The 20,668-nt window shown below is 30.9% G+C and overlaps 1 protein-coding gene across 5 annotated transcripts in view; it reads right to left on the bottom strand.

Moving 5' to 3' along the window:
• LOC108907304 overlaps positions 1-20,668 on the bottom strand; it is a 98,337-nt gene that overhangs the window by 12,301 nt on the left and 65,368 nt on the right. Inside the window, exon 1 of one of the 5 annotated variants that reach the window (XM_018710931.2) lies at positions 12,347-12,409. The exons of 1 other annotated variant lie outside the window; for it this stretch is intronic. The gene's annotated coding sequence lies outside the window, so the exon portion shown is untranslated. Of the gene's footprint in view, positions 1-2,438; positions 2,526-12,041; positions 12,283-12,346; positions 12,410-20,668 lie in introns of those variants that run through there. 3 more of the 5 variants (XM_018710930.2, XM_018710932.2, XM_018710928.1) reach the window with 3 other exon arrangements.

Genomic DNA, 20,668 nt, shown 5'->3' with positions numbered 1-20,668 from the left:
CTTTTCAGTCAAATAATAAACAAAGAACATTTTTAAAAACTTTGAATGTATAAACATAAAAAAATGTATTATCTAGATCGTCAACAGAAAATTCAGATTTTGAAATTAATTCAGAAAATAAAGCACTTGCTTTAGCAATTCACAAACGTGGTCCAGGGTGCTACAGGTTTTTACAGAAATTTTGTATGCTGTTCTCTAAATCTTCCATTAGGAAATATTTAGGCCAAATACCTTTAGATGTTGGAATAAATGAAAAGTTGTTACGTAAATTATCAGAACGTGGTAGTAAAATGATTACAAGAGATAAAGTTTGTTGTTTAGTTTGTGATGAAATAGCTCTGTCTGTTGGTCTAAATTATGACACTTGTAAAGATCAAGTAACGAGATATGTCAATCTTGGGTCCCTGGGCAGACAAAAAGAGGTACCAAATCATGCTCTAGTGCTTCTGGTGCAAGGTATTGGTAAACATTGGAAGCAGCTTATCGCGTATTATTCCACAAAAGACGTTATAAAAACAAAGGACTTAAAAATTTTGTTAATTGAAATAATTTCAGCATTGCAGTCTCGTGGACTAAAAATAATTTGTAGTTTGTGATCAAGGTTCGACTAACAGATCAGCTATCAGACAGTTAGTTTCCGAGTCATCTGATAAATCCACTTTTAATGTTAATGACGAGGAAATTATTCCCACTTTTGACGTTCCTCATTTGCTTAAAAAATACAAGAAATGCTTTATATAACAATAATATTAAATTTTCACAGAACAAAACAGCAAAATTCAGCCACATAGTAGTGTTATGAAATTGATAAATCTATACGCTTCCAAGGTTTACGAAAGATACATGGCCATTATTTCGAATTCGAAATAATTTTTTACAAGTAACTGTAATATTATTTTACATAATAATTCTTTAATAAAATTCTTTGAAATTTACAATTTTTAATAGTTTATTTAAATAAATTATAATAAGAGTCCATGTACATTTTTTTGATTTAAAGTGTTTCATAAGTAGTGGGTCATGAAATCGCTGTCGATGGTTCACCTTAATTTTAATTAACAACAAATCATTAACAGCTGTTTTGTGATGTATTACTTATGAAATACTTTTTATTCATTAGTGTATTTTATTGTTTTAAATTTGCTGCCATTATGGTGCAGCGACATCTATTAGCCAGTAGAATTAGAAGTTACTCTAATTGTGTTTTCCTATGCAGTTTCCTTAATTATTTTTATGGTCTGTAGTTTCCGACTGTGTCGTTTGCCACAGTAACAACAGATGGCGTACTCTGCCGCTGCTGCCAACAGAAGATACAGAATAAAACCCTCTTATTTAGCTACTCTTATGAGTATATACAATCATTTGACCAAAACTATTCAATTTTGTATTAAACAAACGATATATTAATATACAATATAAAACATGTTTCTATAAAATCTATGCAGATTATATAGAAATTAAGAATAGAATTCGTTTAACAGTAAGTATGAAGTATTTATTTTAAATCATGCCTATTTTTAAAGTAAGAAATTCTATTTCTGGGTAGAAATTTTATTTATTTAAATTATATAATTTTCTTGAGAGAAGAAAATATTTTCTTGCGTAGGTATATATCGAGGGCATCATATCAGAAGGGCGTACCAACCAAATCTGAAATTTTACAGGCATACGCCTTTCTGATTTTATTGTTTTGCAAAATTGGTTTATACGCCTAAGTAAAATGTGTTAGAATAGAGTGTTGATGTTGAACTGAAAATAATGTTATTTGTTATCGTTAAATTTAACTTTTTAAATATCCTTGTAGTTCCATCAAATCACGTATTAAACAATCATCATAAAAACAATAACTTAGACAACATAAACAATAGAAAAAAACTAAAATTTGGAAGAGAATAAATATGCAATAACAATTAGAAGACTATGGACATTTCAAGTTTATTTTTTTCCGAATTAAAAAACTTCGATACATATTGAATCAGAAAATTCATAATTTGTCTAATTGTATTTAGATTATCAAAAAAATATATGGTTTTTTGCGGAATTAAATTACAGATAGTATTTCAAGGTAATGGATTATATTTGAGAAAGTAAATATACTTCACGTCATTAATCAGTATTAAATGATAAGATACTGTCTCCCTCTTAAATAATGATGGAGATGACATACTGGCAGCATACAATTCCATTTTAAAATGGAAAGTATCTGAAATTAATACCTTACTGTGGAAAACCTTTTTGTTAATTCTGATGTTCCTCAGTTCAAAAGGCTGATGAAAAAGGTAAATGAAACAGTACTTATAATATGGCGTTTTTAAAATACTGAGCGTTGAATATCTTACTTCTCTTATCTTAAGAATGCTCACATCTGCACAGAAATTATTTTCGGAATTTACAAAAAGTTGTAATAACATATAGTAGAAGCATGCAACGTCACATACCCATTTTTGATGATTGCAGTATCAACCGATAACCAAATAATGTGAATTAATAGAATAACATCGCAGCACGCGCCACTCAAACGCGCTTTAACACTACTAATACATTTATTTATGGCAAAATTATAATAAATTCGTTCCAGTAACTTAATTCGCATTCATATATTCATGGGGAAAAGGGAGGAGTGTTCCTAACGCATCGATTTGTATGTTTAGTAGGAAAAATTGATAAGTTGCGGTGAGCTGAAATGGAAGCAGTTTCGTAATTCGTAAACAAAATATTTTCCGCTCTATTAGTTATTCCCGCGAGGCTATCGGAAGATTCTTCACCCCATGGCGTTATTCCTTGGGGGTCGGAAGTCGCAAACAACCGGCGGGCGAGGGAGTAAACAGCGGGGTTTCTTTCCTGATTTTGAGGGATATTCCTACTCGAAAGCGACGGGAACGACAAGTGACGATTTTTGAATATCTGCAGAGTAATTTACTTTCAAAATACGAAATGCGATGAAAAGTGGCTAATGTCCATATACAGGGTGAAGTTAAAACACTTTACCGAAATTTTAATGTCCCGAAACGCTTCAATTTTGGAGTAGAGGGTGGTTATAAGGTTTATTATTAAAACAATCTAAATCCTAAATATTGCAAAAGAAAACAGCCGAGGAAAATCAAGGAAGTTATACAAGGCGATTTGAAAATATGGCGATTTTAGTTTTTTCCAAATAACTCTAAAATAAATTCCCAAATTTCCCAATTTTCTTAGTGATTTTTGAAAGGCCTCAACTTCGTGAATAATGGTCGAATCGAGAAAAAAAGGTATCTTGAAGCTTGAAGATTCTATACTTCTGAAATCTTGAGTTGAATAAAATGTTTGAACAATCAAAAGAAATAATGGAAGGCAAAAATTTTACAATTTTATTTTCAAACCTGATCATGGGCTCAGTAATTTTTTTCCGCCTTAATCAATGTTTTTTTTTAGCTCAATACATGCCCATGGGGCCTGTAAATTTTGAATTCGATCGGTCGACCCGTTTTATAGTTTTATAGAAGCTTTATAAAAAAATTAAAGGAGTAGATCGTTAAATATTTCAGTCAACAGTAATTATCGAAAGTTAAGGGCTGTCAAGTAGGTTTAGCAATATTTTTTTAACAAGTTCACTTAAAGTCGGGGACATGTGAAATTAGAATTAAATCAAATTGTTAAATTGATAATAATTGGAAAGGAAAGTAATAGATCAAATAGCTGGTTTTTAGGCGGATTTTCCAAGCCTATTAAGAATATATTAAATGAGATTGGCTAATCCGTCCCGTATTGCTGTGCGGAGTCAGAAGAGGAAGGTATATGGTTGTTTGTAAGCCTAGTCACATAATTATTTATATAAATGTAAAATCAGTCAATTAGATATTAACATGGCACAGTTATGCCAAAGCGTCCCCATATCCAGGGTTCCCGCCAGTAAGATAAGAACAGAAACGTCTGGACCCAAGAAATGAGCGTGTCGAAGCGAAGTGTCGAATTCAGGAGATCTACGAAAAACGTTAGTTCTTCCTGGGTTTCATATTGAGCAGTCTACTTAGTTTTAGAGTCTCGGGTTAATTTAATTATGGATAAAGTCATTCCAAATTTTGCTATACTCCAGTCGGGTTAGACAAAAAAAAGGGCTTAACCGGGAAAAAATTAGGGACCACAATTTTATTGTTCTAACCTTTAGGGGGGCTCAATAGTAGTGTAAATTCGGAATCGCGACTGAATTCCACCCCTGCGTCAGCTGCCATCTTGAATTTAAGGAAAAATCGTTTTTGCTCGATATCTCGGCCATTTTCAACTTTACAACAAAAATGGTAAGGACTTAAGTTGTTTCAAATGCGATTTCCTACAACTTCTTTTATTACAAATTTTATCATGCGATCGATATTTTTCAAGTTAAGGGGGAAAATAGTGACAAAGTATAATTATTGAATTATCTCGTTTGTTATTGACTTGACGACATAACTGTACATAAACAAAGTTGGAAAGAATTATATTTTCTACAATTTTGATCCCTTTGATTTTTTCGCTATAACCAATATTTAAGGTCCTACGCTTGCGGTAAAGACGCGAGCGTAGGACCTTGCAGGAGTTTGTTTCAAAGGAATTGTTTTTGCTCAATATCTCGGCCATTTTCAACTTTACAACAAAAATGGCAAGGACTTAAGTTGTTGCAAATACGATTTACTACAACTTCTTTTATTACAAATTTTATCGTGCGATCGATATTTTTCAAGTTAAGGGGGGAAATAGTGACAAAGTATAATTATTGAGTTATCTCGTTTGTTATTGACTTTACGACATAAATATACATAAACAAAGTTGGAAAGAATTAGAAGTTCCCACGTATTAATTAAAGTATAATGATAATTATAAACTCCCTTTCGAGAATTGAATAGTACTCTTTTGAAATCCAGATTCGTTATGATACTGGTCATAACGATATATATAGATAGATAAAGAAATAACCCCTCAGATTACATAATGATTAAGATGAAACAAATTTTTTTGCGTTATTTTTTTCATAATTTCGTGTTAAATAGGCATCAAATATGAAAAAAAAATCAAACTAAAAAGAAATCAAATTTTTCAATTTTTTTTTTAATTTAGAAAAAAAAAATTGTCTCGAAATTTGTAATACTCTATGTAAAATTGTAAAAAAAAGAGTACACAAACTAAATTTAATAAATTTGAAAATTTTGATTTTATGAATTTGAAAATTGATTTTTTTTGAAACTTGATTTTTTTTCAAAATTTTGTATTATTTTTCGATATTTGCTGAGTATTTAACGCGAAATTGTGAGAGAAATAACGTGAAAGCATCATGGGCATTTATTGAGCTAAAAAAAAACCTACAAACATTGGTACTTTTCGCAATACATATTTGCACAGTAGTAGCTGATTTTCCAAAACAGCAGAAAAAGTAATTTTTTGCACTTTTTCAAATCAATACTGACTATATCAAAAATAACTTTCTCAAACATACCATAAGGCTCTTGAAGATAATTAATTCAGGTGTCTAAAATCCGTCTTCTATTTGCTGTACGATAATTATTTCATGAGATATCGATGATAAAAAAAGGTGACATTTCACTCAATAGCCGATATCTCAATGAGAAATAATCGTACAGAAAATAAAAAACCAAATTGAAGCTGATGAATCAGGTTGAATGATCCTGGCATTGATTAAGAAAAAAACTAAAAAAATTTGGAAATTTTTCTGCTCTAATTTTTTTGTTGAGTGTAGTTTATCTGATTTAAATAAAACAATATTTTGACATAATCGAAAAAACTGCATTTGCAAAACTGGGAAACATTCTCCCACAAGTAAGCAAATATACCGTTATTTTTTTTTAGCAGGTGGTCTAACACTTCAGTTTTTTTTAACAGAAACGGAAAGACAGTTGAAGTTTTTTTTCTGTTGTAAATTTTTCGTGTACCTAATGATTTCCGCGTAATTAATTATCTTAGTCGTAGCCAACGAATTTCCGATACAAATCTTATTGGTCCTCGAAAATTTGATAATAAAAATGAAATGAAGTTGATAAACTTAATTACAAGCCCTTTAATGAAAATTCTTTGAAATAATAAGAATAAAATACCGTTTTCAGTAACACATAATTGTCACATTCATTATTCATTTCATTATTCATTTTCCATTTGTGTAAATTATCGAATACATCTAATATAATGTTTTTAAAATAAGGAGGACAAAAAGAAATTATAGACACAATTAACAAAAAAGGAGAAATCTGAGATGAGTGCAATTATTTTTTTAGCCGAATTATGTGTTATTGGAAATGGAGATTATTTCCAATAATTCTATTAAAAGTTACTGTAGTCTAGAAAGCAATATTTCGTTCTTATTATCAAATAAATCGAATTTTTTATGGCAATTAAATCAAGGGAGCGAAAATTATTAAGTTCGCTCCCAAAACTACGCCACTGAATGTAAAAAACTGTGACATGTTCATACGTTTGAAATCGCGTTTGCAGTTTTGTTTTAATAAAAAACAGTTTTTTTAAATTTTATCACCTTGTATTTCGAAAACGAAACGTCTCTTTCTGTTTACATAAACTTAACTAAACATCAATTTAAAAAGGATATATAGTTAAAAGAATCGTTTTAATAAATCATCGAGAATAAAGAAAATATAGGAACAATTCACTGATAAATGAGAGATTTTATAAGACATAATGTGAAAATATATCCTTTTTTGTGCTCTAAACTAAAATGATTAATACTATATTTAAAAAACACACAATTGAAATATTTGTTATTCGAAGAGTGTGCCATGAAATGTAATTGATGCCTAATGTAGTTATTATTATTCTATACTGCTTCTATAGAGTTGTTAATATTACAATAAGTTAATATTTATGAGTTATAGTGGCTCCTATTAATCCAGTATAGTATTTAAAATAATTATTATACTTAGCTAATTATTACAAAACATTTGATCGAGAACTGTGTCGTTACAGGCATGTACTGTTTTTATTTTTTCATAACAATACATTTATGAAGTTAATACTTCATAAATGTTGTAAACATTTAAAAAGGCTCTGCATATAAATTTGACAGTCTTAAATACTTTTGTTATAAACGTTGTTTCTGTAACGATAGACCTTGTCCGATGTGAAAGACTATTTTCTGACATTTCAGTTATAAAAATCTACGTTTTTTTCGCGTTTATATAAAAGTTTAACCAAATCAATTTCTTCATATTTAAAAATTGTTTTCAATTATACAGGGTATCCCATTTTCTCTAGTTATTGCGAAAAAGAAAAACACTGTTTGTTCAATGCCCATAATAACTATTTTTCTAATCAAAATATATTAAGTAGAAGTAAAAAAGCATTAAATAAAACCGAAACAATGCGACTTATTCCCAATATTTATTAATCAAAGCAAGTCATTAAAAAATGGCGGTAACTTTCATAACAAATTTCACACCCGTAAAATCGGTAATAATTTTAAAATGTGAAGAAATTGACTCTGTACAACTTTTATTTCAAGCATTTTTCTATATCGATATTACAAGAGCTATGGACGAATCCATCTTATGGGAGACACCCTGTATGCTGTCGAGCAATACACCAAAGTAGGTAATAAAAATGATTTTGTCACACTTAGAGGTACTTCGAACAGATTGGCCAATAAAATGGCTTTTACGCAGTTTCAACTCAAATGGACGAAATCGTAAATACAACTATTTCACCAATCTCTAGAAAGTCTTAATGTACATTTTGCCTGGTATATTTTTGTTTATTCTATCCCAAAGTAGGCACTTAATACATTAATGCATAAACAAAGTTTGAAACGAGTGCCTGTTTACAGGTTCCCCATAAAACCGGAGACAGGAATTAATTAAAAGCCAATTCTTTTTTATCGTTGTTTACATTGCAGTTTCGTAAACGAAATATACAGGATGCTCCGTCACATTAAAAAATCGTTTAAAACTTGACCTGATTTGCTGGTCTCGGTTTTAATTAACTTCAATTTTTATTAATTGGTATTTATTTCTCCCCTAATATTACTTAAATTTAAATTAAAGTAAATTAAAATTTCTCCCTAGTAGGAATCAATCAAATATAAGACGGGCTCATTACAAACTTCATCAAAATTATATTAATAAAGGGAATTAGATCTTGTATGGCAGTGGCAAGACCAAATGACCCAAAATATTCAAAAGATGGGAGTAAGAAACTGGAGACAAGAGATACAGGACAGGAGGGAATGGAAGAAAATATGCGATAGAACATAAACGTGCCACAGTCTGTAAAGATGCGGACTGCATTGATTATACTCCGCGGTCGAAATTATAGAGAGTGACTAAGACATAATATAAAAACACTATTACCATAATCCGTATAAAATATAAAATGATTTTTATACGGTTCAATATTATTTATCTTTGTGCCGCTCGCTACGCATATCGATAGAATCTATAATCGTCTAGAGACCGAGTTACACTGAACGTCGATCTATATTCTATCTCTGTCTTTTGCACTTGGTAGGGAATAGGGAAATGCTTTTTTAATGGGTGTAAACGGACTTGATTTAACCCGTCCTGAGAAACGTCATAGCATAAGCGTAGACGAGGGGTCTAATTCCATGGCTATAATAAATTTATAAATTAAAAAACACAATTGGGACGTTTTAAAATGCTGTAATAATTAAAATGGATCAAAGTGCCTGTTATAGCAAACCGTAAAAAAAATATTAGATGTAATGTTTTATTACCTTTTTCCATTATTTTCTATATCTTGTTGCCTTTTACGCAGACACGTCAATGGATTTTCGTTCCCGGCACGCTTCATCCCCCTTACTAGTCTAAAAGCTAGCGATGAGTCACTATCTATAATTTCGACCGCGGAGTATAGATGGTTTTTAATTTATTTATTTACTACCTACAATTTTTGCGCTGGAATATAGTCCTTTGATTGGATGCTGCAACCGTAGAAGGTGGCGTCACTTTCCTATAATTTTTAAACTTTAAACCTGTTTATCTAGAGTTGATTGTAAAAAAAAAATGGAAGAAAATACGGTGTTTGTACACACTAAAATTGAAATTTCTCTCAAAGCAACATTTACTATGCTACGAACTAGCAATTTTTTACAATGCGGTAGCTAATTCGTGTGCTTATTCACATTTCCATAAATCAGCTCTGAATTCTAGGTGAGGCAAATACTAGAATTTTTGTTTTTAACGCGGCGTTTGTCGCGGCAAGGCAAACATAATAAATTAGCTCACGGACCGCCATATCTAGCGTGATAAGAAAATGTTTATTTTATTACTCAGAGATATAAAAAGTTGAAACAAACTCGGTTTTTCTCGTGAACAATCAGCGGGTGGATACGCACGCGAATACACATGTTATTTAACGATTATTATTAAGCAATGATGGAAAAAACATTTAGTAGCAGAAGTTGGATTATCTTTAAACGTAAAATTTTAGAAAAGTATATATTTTTAGTACCAATTCCTCACATTACTTAGCTATTCAATTTAGGTCTATTTTGTTTCTTATCAAATCAGGTCATACAGGGTGTTCCCCTTAAGGCTGGAGTTTTATAGACAAGAAATCGCACTTTCAGTAACACACTGGTAGAACTTCAAAGTTTTCGTTCTCACTAAACATCATTTCTTTGTTAAAATAGTTTGTTATAGGAAATAAATTAATGATAAATAAACTTCTGTCAACATTATTTGTTTGATTCACGTGCCTCGTCCATAGCCATTGCGATCCTTCAGACATAAATTTCCCTCCTGTTGTTTCAAAAATAGTTTTAAACTGAAATATGTCGAAAAGTCCTGAATCAAACAGTAACATATTATATATTTCTGAAAAGAGAAAAATTTAGCGAAGCTAAGTATGCACTAATATATAGGATGTTCCATTTCCATAGGATGTTCTTTAATTTAGTGATTTCCATTATTCAATTGTTTTTTTCTAATACTGTATTATAAAAATTCACAAAAAAGCTAAAACTTTTGTAATAAAAATTTTTTTGTAATTTCAATAATAAACTCACAATAAGTTGTCAGATTATAGTGACTAACCCTGTACATAGTGTTCCATGTATTACATATTGTCATTCAAAATCTAAGGTACTTTTTAATAAAACACAGGCGTCCAGATGCCACGTTGCCATATCTACTAAATTCCATTAAATTTGAATAAGGAAGAACGCCTTGAAGAAGAATATTCAATCAAAAGTTAAAAAATCTTGGGATGAAACGTAGTTAACTTTTAAATTATACATTTTTGTTTTCGAAATGCAGTTGTGTGTTATTCTAAAGAATTTATTTCTTTTCGTGATAACGATCGTTCAAAGTCTTACTGTATATGTATTAATTAAGGTAAAACTGTGCTAACAGAAGAATACAGTATTTATGAGCACGACTATGAAAGCATAAATATTTGTATCTACTAAGAAAAAGCATTTCATCACGCTCCACATAGCTTCTAAGGCAATGAAACGTCACTTAACGGTTCAAACAAACCATGCAAAAAATATGTAACAAATGGGTATAACTAAAAGGATAGCAGTACATTTTGACCAATTGTCGTGGGGCGGAAATCAGTTACATAAGTCCATAGCGGTTTTGATCATAGTTTCGTTAGTAATATTCCATTAAATCTTTTAAAATAACTGTTGGTGCAATGTAAATATTTCATTTTAAAAATATATAATATTAGATCTCGAATATTTAATGAAGTTAATTCAAGTAAATTATCTCTAAATTACAAGAGTAAATTTTAAATTGTATACAAAACATATACTTTGAAAAAGCATTATTTCAAGTTAACATGCTGCTGCCGATATACCAATAAATATTTAATGTCATCGTGTTTAATTTATTATTTCTTACAGTAGTCGTCATTATTTATATTTATTACCTACAATCACAACTGAACTCAAATCGAACACGAATCCAGACCACACAACGATAAATAAAAACATATACTTCCAATTAATCATACACCCTTTATGAAAACTTCATGGCTGTGAAATCGAAGCATAATTTTAATACAGTATGAACCAGGATTGGAAACAATTCTAATTTTTTTTAAAAGGTTTCTATCCTGATCGATGATTAAGGTTTATAAAGTTAGTTTCTTCCATGGATGTAGCCACAATTTTTTTGGAAGTCCTGAATTCTACGCACAAAATATCTAACGCATTCGTGACTTCTACACCAGTATATGGCGTTGAAACAGTTGTATTTGTCTATACAGGGTGATTCACAAATGGTGATCAAAAATGAAATCTCGTATTCTGTGGTGAATTTTAAAGGGAGTCTTTCCTATAAAGTTTTTATCTAGGACGCTTCGTTAAAAAGATACGGGGTGTTAAACTTAAAAAAAACATTGTAATTTTAAGACCTTAAAATTCACCAAAGAATACAATGTTTCATTTTTGGTCACCATTTGTGAATCACCCTGTATATTTATGTTAAGAATAGATAAGAAAATAAAATACATTACATTGTATTCAGAATTGTACACTGAGGGAAAATCATGCTTGAAATTATTAGGAATTTGTAGTTTGTTCAAAGTATTCAAATTATTTTCCAAAATTTTGTTACTATGATCATCAATTGATATAATTGATATATAATTGAAATATTTATTTTCATTCATTTCACAATATTTGGTTTCCAAAATTTTTAACAGCTGTGCAAATATATTTATGAAAAAAAACTAAATATTAAACGTGTAATACTGGTATTTCTACCCACTGGTTTTTTTTACAAAATAATATATAATAGTGCTAGTATACCAACCAAATGTTTTTCAAGCAAATAAATGGTTTACTAACTCCAAGGAATTCTCTAATTAGTCAAATACAAATAAACGATTCTATTTGTATTTCGGCTGCAACAAATTTTATTTTTCGCAATTAAGTCGTTTCCTCAGTGTATAAAAACTGAGATCGCTGTTTTCATAAAAAAAAAACTGACATTAAAGCTATTCTTAACTTCTCAAAACCTTAAAAGTAGTTTCAACATTCATTTTAGTTCAAAAATCAGCACTTATATTTGCTACTTTTGCTATCTAATTAGCCATTTCACCTTTGAAACAGTTGCACGATACCACAGGCGCATATTTCGGTAATTATTCACACAACTATTACTCACTGTGTCCTGGCCTGCACAACACAAATCCCGGCAAAAACAAAACGTCGCAACAAAAGCATATCAGCAATAAAACAACAGACTCTCGACGCGATGTCGTAAAACTACCCGGCACACTAGACGCTAAGAACTTCTCTACAAAGAACCGAGGCTCCCGGCCCTCGGCATTTTGCATACTCGAAGATATTGGAACTGTATGGCATCGGGAGAAGAGAGCAAACCGTCGAAAGTCACGCGTATACCTTTTATTGCTGGCACAGCTGCATTCAGACGGCGGTAAATCGGTGATCTGAGATGAACGGCTAGACAGGAGTAAGCGAAGTGTTGGTGCTGCTCACAAGACGGCTCCTGCAAAGCTGGAAGGTGGACTGGACTGGCTGGGGCGCGTTATCAGAGTCAGATGCCTTCTGATAAACACCTGGAGGACGCGGGGGTGATGACACGAAGCAGAAGTGTCAGCAGGAATCACAGGAAGTCGGTTCGAGATCGTTAAAGGGCGGCTGAATTTGTTTTTTCAGGAATTCCAGTTTCTCTACTGAAAGGTCTGGAGGCTGTGGAATGCTGATTTACAGAAACCCAAGATCGTTGAATTAGATTAGACGATTAGAGGTGATAATTCAATACTCTGATGCAAGAAGAGAATTTGAGCATAATTTTGAAAAAAAAAAGATAATATAACATCACCGATGCAAAGATTGTTTAAAATCAGCAAATTTTTGTGTTGGATGAGATTTTCAAGCTCAAAATTCACAGGACTTATTATTGGGTAGGCTTCAAACAGGCCTTATTAAAATAATTATTATGTAATTCGTATTGTGTAATGTTCTTATACAGGGTGTTTTAAAAAAGATACCAATAGATAGATCAATAACTTCTAACTTAATAATAGTTACACAGTTTATAGCTGAATCCATTGATAAACAATTGCTATTTACACAGACTTTTCGAAAGCATTCGAAAGACTTGATCATCAAATATGTCTATCAAAGCTTAACGATTTTGGTCTCTCGAATTCCCTATTACAATTATTATTTGACTCTTATTTGTCAAATAGACTTCAGTATGTCCTACTTAAAGGATGTAAGTCTGTAGATTACTTAGCCACATCAAGAGTCCCGCAAGGATCTGTTCTTGGGCCGCTACTGTTGAACATTTTTATCAATGATATAACTAATTGTTTAGATATTAATTACCTTCTCTATGCTGATGACTTGAAAATATTCTCAAGCATTGAAAACATCGACGATTGTCTTCAAAATAATTTGATTCAAATAGACAACTGGTGCAAATTGAATAGACATCCTATGAATGCTGAGAAGTGTAACATAATATCTTACACTTTAAAACCATCAAAAATAATGTTTGACTATAATTTTAGCGGTGTTACTTTAACTCGACCTAACACTTTTTACGATCTCGGTATTATTTTTTAGTTCACGTATTGAAAAAATAATATCTGAAGCTTGTAAGTCGTATGGTTTCATAGTCAAAAACAGTAAAGATTTTGTCCAAATTAACACGCTAAAAACTTTAATATTTTTCTTTTGTTAGATCTAAGCTTGAGAATGCCACTCCCGTTTGGTCTCCTCACTGTAATTCATTTGTACAGAATATCGAAGCAGTACAAAGAAAATTTGTTAAATATCTAAATTTTAAAATAGATGGTATTTTTCCACCTACTGGCTTTCCACAATCCGACTTATTAGACAGACATTCGTTGAAAAGTCTTGATTCATGATATCAGTGCCACTGTGTAGTATTTTTATTTAAAATTTTGAAGAACGAGATTGACTGTCCAGATCTTTTGCATCATCTTAATTTTTACGTTCCGAGGGTCAATTCAAGAGGAGGAAACACTTTTTATTTATCTACACCACGTACAAATATATTTAAATATTCCCCTATTTACACAATGTGTAATTATTGTAATTTATTCGGTTGGATATTTTTAATTCCAGCACTACCAAAATAAAATCACTATATTTTAGCTGATGTGTTTGTATACTATTCTTTTTTAATTGCAGCTTTTAATTATTATTAATAATGTTTTCTTTTTATAATACTTACAGCCTTTAAGCATGTTTTTGTTTTATTGTATTTTTATCCATTGTCGTTTTTTACTTTTAATGTTTCTACTGTAGTTTTGTATTCTGTTTATCCTCCTGTTCTGTAGATGGGTTTTTAAACCTGTAGAACAGTGTATTAATAAATAAATAAATAAATAAATAAATAAATAAGACGATTTTTTTCATATGAATCATAGGTCTTTTGTTTTGAGATGTAAATCGTCAATTACGATTCTTTATAATCAAAATGTAGCCATATTAATTTCCACGAAAAATTTGATGCAACGAAACTTGGAACAGAAACATTTTTGTGCGCGCAAAATATGTCTACATTATTAATTTTTAACTTTCAGCTAAAAGATATGACCTTACCCAGTGACATTTTATGACGTAACTCTTTTAAGATTAAGTTTCTTACGGTGTATGTTACACACGGGGTCCCAAAAAGACCCAAACCCCCAATAACTCTTCATGATGAAATCCTATCAAAAAAAGTTTAAGAAAAAAGTTGTAGGATTTAAACAAAAACAATTTAGCGGTAACATTGTCTTTGACCTTGACTCCAATTTAACTTAACTTCAACTTAAAAATTTCAAATAGTAACCCCTTTTTTATTTTATAAATCGATAGAGCATGAAATTTTACGTCCGAAAAATATTTTTTGGATGTTCTTAAAGATCATTTCAAGGTTGAATTTTCATGAGAAAGCCCAAAGAGGATGAGAAAGCTAAATAACATAATTTACATGAATTGCATGAGCATATTCTTCGTACAGCTGCTTAGACAGATCAAACCGTTATTAGAAATGCTATGTCTAATTTTTATCAATGGATTGCTCACTGTCAAACTGTAGATGGTCTTCAATTCGAACATTTATTCTGAAAAATTTATATACCTACATCAAGAAACCAAAACGGATTGATTTTTTTTTCTTCTCGGACTTTTTTTTCTTATTTTTTCAACTTTTTATTATTGTTTATTATTTATTTCTTATTTTCTTAACTTTTTATTTCTCTTTATCATCATTATCATTATGATCTTTAACCGGACTTTTATTGGACTTGGACGTTAAATTTAGTGCTTTATTGATTTTGACATTAAAAATACAGGTTTTAAATTTTCAATTTGACTTTCATTTGACCAAGAACATAAGGTCATGGGCAAATGAAAGGTCACCAATAAATTAAAAGTACTACTGATTTATATAATAAAAAATAGGGGTTTCTATTTTTCTAATTTTTAAGTTGAGCTAGATTTACCTTTAAAAAGATCAAAGACAAGGTCACCACTAAATTCGTTTTTTGAAATCTTACAACTTTTTTCTTAAACTTTTTTTTAGGATTTCATCTTGGAGAGTTATCAGGGGGTTCAGGTCTTTTTGGGACACCTACCTATATTACAATATAAAATTAAATTTTATATAAAATAAGGTACTCTTATTGAAATCACTGAAAATGCATCGTTCTTGAGAAAAACGGAATTGATTGTTCCAGTGTTAAGTTAATAAGTATCTGGATGGATCATAGTTCAAGTAGGTATAACTTCCTTAGATGACACTAAACCTATTCAGAATTTATCACATTTATACTTTCTTAAAAAGTTAGTGTTAAAATAGAATATAAAGCATTTTTTGAAGTCTGATAACTTTTGAAACAAACACTGAGATAACTTGATTTAAATAGGTTTATTCCTATCTAATTGCGTTTTTTATTTCAAAAAATGATCCTTTTTCAGCGGTTCAACAAGATTAAGTAAAATTATTTACTTTAAACCCTAAAACACCTCAAAAAAGTTGTAGAAAACTTACTTCTACCAATATTTAATGCATTATGCTGTTTATTTTTTGGAAAAAAATATTGCTAATAAATAATCTTTAACACCCTATATTTGAAAACAAAGGATATGATCCATAGGGAAAATTTTGGATGTTCTAGTAGGCTCTGAATTTGTAGAACCATTCTCCAAATCACCCTGTACAAAATTGTTAACCACAATATTGATTGCATTTTAGTTACACCGCATATTACCGTTACTAGACTAAATGTTACATCTATTATTTTCTTATTTGTCCTTCTCGCATTAAAATGTTGCAATGGCTCCCATACAACAAATGTTTCCTAATTATGGTAACATTCAAAACAGGCTGTATACATCAATTCTTCACTGAGATTTTTTGTTGATATTCTCATATGACTAAGTCATATGATCATTGATACCAGTATGTAAATATACTAAAAGGTAACTTCAGTGATAAGCTGTTATTACTAACCAATGATAGGAAACAACTACTTTGCGGACAAAAGGTATATGGTATATCCATCATTAACTTATACCTACCTGCAATAGCAATTTTTTTTCTTATTTGTATTCTCTTTTTATGTTTGCTACCCCATTGTTTATAAACATATCGTTAATTTGCACTTTGTTTATTTATTTAATCCTATTCCTTCGTTTCGTTTTGTTATCGTTTTTTCTTCTTGTTGGATGAATTCAAATAAATAAATAAATAACAGATATAGATTTCAAAATGTATTCATTTCGTCTGGTACAAACATGAGATATGTGCACCTAAAAACTGAACTACAAGATATAATCGCTTATCCCTTGCTATAGACTGCTGCAATAATGGGAAAAGTTACAGTTCACTTATCATGTTATTGCAACACTTATTTGTTGATTTTTTGCACGTGGTAAACTGCTATTATTGTTTCCCTTCTGCGATCATGTTCTGGCTATTTGTTTGTTTTTATGTGAATTTAATTACACAGTCTATTTTCAGGTATCAACTTATGAAAACGTAATTTTATAAATAATTAACATTTCTTTTGTTTCGTAAACTGACCTGTACTTATTAGGGTTAATTTTTACAGGGACATCCAAATAGTTCTTTGTTTAAAGTTTTCTGCACTTTCCTATCGAGTAAATTTTGCGTAACAAAAAAAAAAAATTAATGTTACTTATCTCCTGGTTTAATTTTAAAAATAACAATGCATTCACATACCCCATTTTTATAACATAAATGACTTTTTGGGCATCATTATTTATTCGATTATATTACTTTATGCCAAATGCAAATATTACTCCAAAATAAAGTCCCATTTTATCTCCTATGAAAAAGTTATATATGTATTTATTTTGTTACTTATCCCTTTTTTGCTGCAAGATGTTCAGTTACATAATGAAGTAGTTTTTGAGGTAGTTTATAAAAATAAATTGACATTTTCAAGACCTACTAAAAACGAGTATTGATGCCAAAAAGATCCATTAAGCTAGCTCCACAAGATGTGGACACTCGCCAAACATTCGTCAAGCATTTGCAGACCATATGGTCAAATGTCTGACTTGCCAAGTTATCTTATAAACATGGTATACAGATGTGAAATATGAGCTTTTAACAAATATTTCTTCAAATATGTCCACACAATATCTATTAATTGTTGTCAACCGTCTGTATACCCTTGCCATTATTTTATGAATGTAGAGAGCAACACGGTGGAGTTAGCTTGAAGATTTCTTTCAAGTGTTTTATTTACTGTCATCTGAACGAATCATCCAAGATGTGGTTTTGAACGTGTAGATATGCATCATCTACACGATGCGGCATTTGTTTAAGTTTGACAAATCTGCGTACTCCGACAAATCTGTTTATATTTGGCAAGCGCATGATCTGGAGTCGGCTTCAACGGAATATTTAAGAAAAAATTGTATAATATGCAAAAACTCTCGTTGCAGTATAACGCTTACAATCACATTTTCCTGGAACAAAGACTGTTTTCCAGTACCCGACAAAGGCTAAACTTATCAGTTTTTTATCACCGCCATTAATCCGTTTATCTAATTGAATGGATGCAAATTATCTATTATTTCAGTTTAATAAATGCCCTGTTGCGCTGCTATTACGCCGTTCTCTGCGAATGTAACGGGGAATAATAACTTGGTATCAGATCTGATGCATACCTGGTGATCCAACAAAAGCAGTTCAACTATCTAAAAACAGTCTTTGCACAATTATCTAACGCAAAACTGAAAGCGGGCATTTTTATTGGACCTCAAATAAAAAAACTTATCAACAATCCTTTTTACAGAATAATAACTGCTTTGGAACTGTGTTCTAACTCAGTCCATTTGCCTAGAGAGAGCCCCCCTGACCACACTGGAAAATGTACCGCACAAGGGCTCCGGACCGATGAACTCTTGGTCGGATCCCTTCCTAGCAAGTTCTACGTTAAAAAGTACATTGATTGATAAAAACTAAATAAAACTTGTATCCTACTTGGAAAGTAGAGTACAAATATTGAATATTTTTGAAAGGTGTCTAAGAATTTGACGATGTAGAAATCGTAACATTTATACAAATCTCTAATGACCAATTAATGAAGGTAATTCTCATTACTTTATATGAGGATGTTTTAGTTTCTCTATTTATGACGTCATCAGGTATAATAATAATGGACATTCACAGGATTTGTAGGAGACAAAACTACCAATTATGACAGTACAAGAAATAGAAGACAAAGGTCATGTCCCGATAGCCAGACACATATCCAGAGGACTTTTGTTATATTGTATGTGTATCGAAACTAATCTGTCTTGCATTCTAAGTTTACTAAAAATGGTAGATTTTTATTTGATGTGCTAACAGAAAATGTGCCAATCAAAAGGTTGGTATTAATAAAATAAGAAGCACTCTAAGAGTATACGTATCCGGAAGGCTATAATGGCCACCGTTTTAGAAGCTTTTTTGCTACAATTTTAGCTCATTCTAGGACTCACATTATCTCTATCAAATGACATGGATGTTGGAAGGATGGAAACGTACATTGAAGACTCCACTGAGAATAAAATTCAAGTTTCAAATAAAACATCCTCGAAAACGTTGCTTGGAGTTTCTGATTCAGTTGCTCCGTCAGCATCGATAGTTGATAATCCATTAAAAAAAAATCTTGCACCATAACTGAAGCTTCAGAACAATATGTTAATTTAAGGGAGAAGCCTTGCCTCTACGTCTGGAATATACTTGATATACTTTGGAATTTTGGAACAAAGAAAATAATGCTAGTTAATTAACTTGTGTGTTCAATAGCAAAATCTCCAATCTTTCCAATTAATCAAAATGTCATTTTGACATTTAGGAAACAGAATTAAAACGTCAATATTTTATGACAGCTTTCGGAAGAATATATTTTTTGGGATTTTTTCTATTTCTCTTGATATGTATTTTTCTGTTATTAAAATAATTGAGTCTGTTTTCATAATGGTATGATTATAGGTATTAGGTGCGTTTTAATTAAATTCATATACCTCCATAACAAAAAAAGTACATATCGCCAATAGTTGCTTTCGATTAGCGTTAAATCCTCATTTCCTCACCTCAGTTGGATATTTCCCAGTCGTTCAGGCGTTCGATTTGATAACAACTGAGGAAAAATAACTGAGGAACTTACCTTCCCCCCTTACGACACTGAATGACAATGCCATTTGCATAAGTGTTAAGTATTATTTCCTTACTTCAAATTTCGAGGTTATGTGTGTACTTTTTTCTTTAATCAAGAGTATATCAAATTATAAGAAACCAGTCCGGTTAGATTCTGAATGAAGAAAAGCAGGTAGTAGTGACAGAGAGATTTTTGATAGCTTATTAATACCAACACATTGACGTGTGCATTTTCACTTTTGAAATTTGCAAAAGAACCTTTTATGCTTCCCATTTTGAGGCCTTAGCTTAGAATATTTTCTAATTAATTCAATTGGATTAACATAAAATCCTTCAGCGAAGCTTCTTGGTTTGTTCGTTTTAGTATTTGAAATATGTGGACATACTGCTCTTTGTTCTCTATATTGTCTATGCTGAGATGGGTCAATTCCTCGCAACGGCAAGCGCCAAATACTCCTAATATCAACTTCACCTAAAAACAACAAATTTAATAAATATAACTCAGTTAAACTATTCAGTAGAACCTACATTTATTCATAAGATGATCTTCCTCTAGGGCTTCACGCAAAAATTGTTCGATTTGTTCTCTTTCTAAGACCTTGGATTTTTTTGGGTGAAAATGTTTGTTCTTAGACTTTCGAAATGCCACTAGTCTTCCTAATATAGAAATTTCAATGTTCTTGTAAACTCTCAAAGTTGACTTCAACGTGGAATATTTAGTCCACAATATGGATGGAGCTAATTTCTCACTTAAATTGAAATATAATAACCCAGCAAGACATCTTCATTTACGCCTCACCCCTTCTTTGATTTTCCAATCTTGAAATTTCTTCATTTCTTTGTTGTATATCAATTTTGATTTCTCCGGAATGATACCTGCAGTAGCCGCATTAGCTTTTTCTAAAATTTCAAATGGAATTTCCACATTTTCCATTCAGTCTTGATTTTAGGATTTCAACGTGATTTCAACTCAAAAAATATTGTTTGTTTACTGACAACCCTTGGTTACAGATACAACTTAGGTTGACATCCACATCCTTTTAATATTTAAAAATACATTGATT

Source organism: Anoplophora glabripennis, unplaced genomic scaffold (assembly GCF_000390285.2).
Source record: "Anoplophora glabripennis isolate ALB-LARVAE unplaced genomic scaffold, Agla_2.0 scaffold222, whole genome shotgun sequence".
Taxonomy (NCBI): Eukaryota; Metazoa; Arthropoda; class Insecta; order Coleoptera; family Cerambycidae; genus Anoplophora; species Anoplophora glabripennis.
This window is presented reverse-complemented; position numbering and strand designations above follow the sequence as displayed.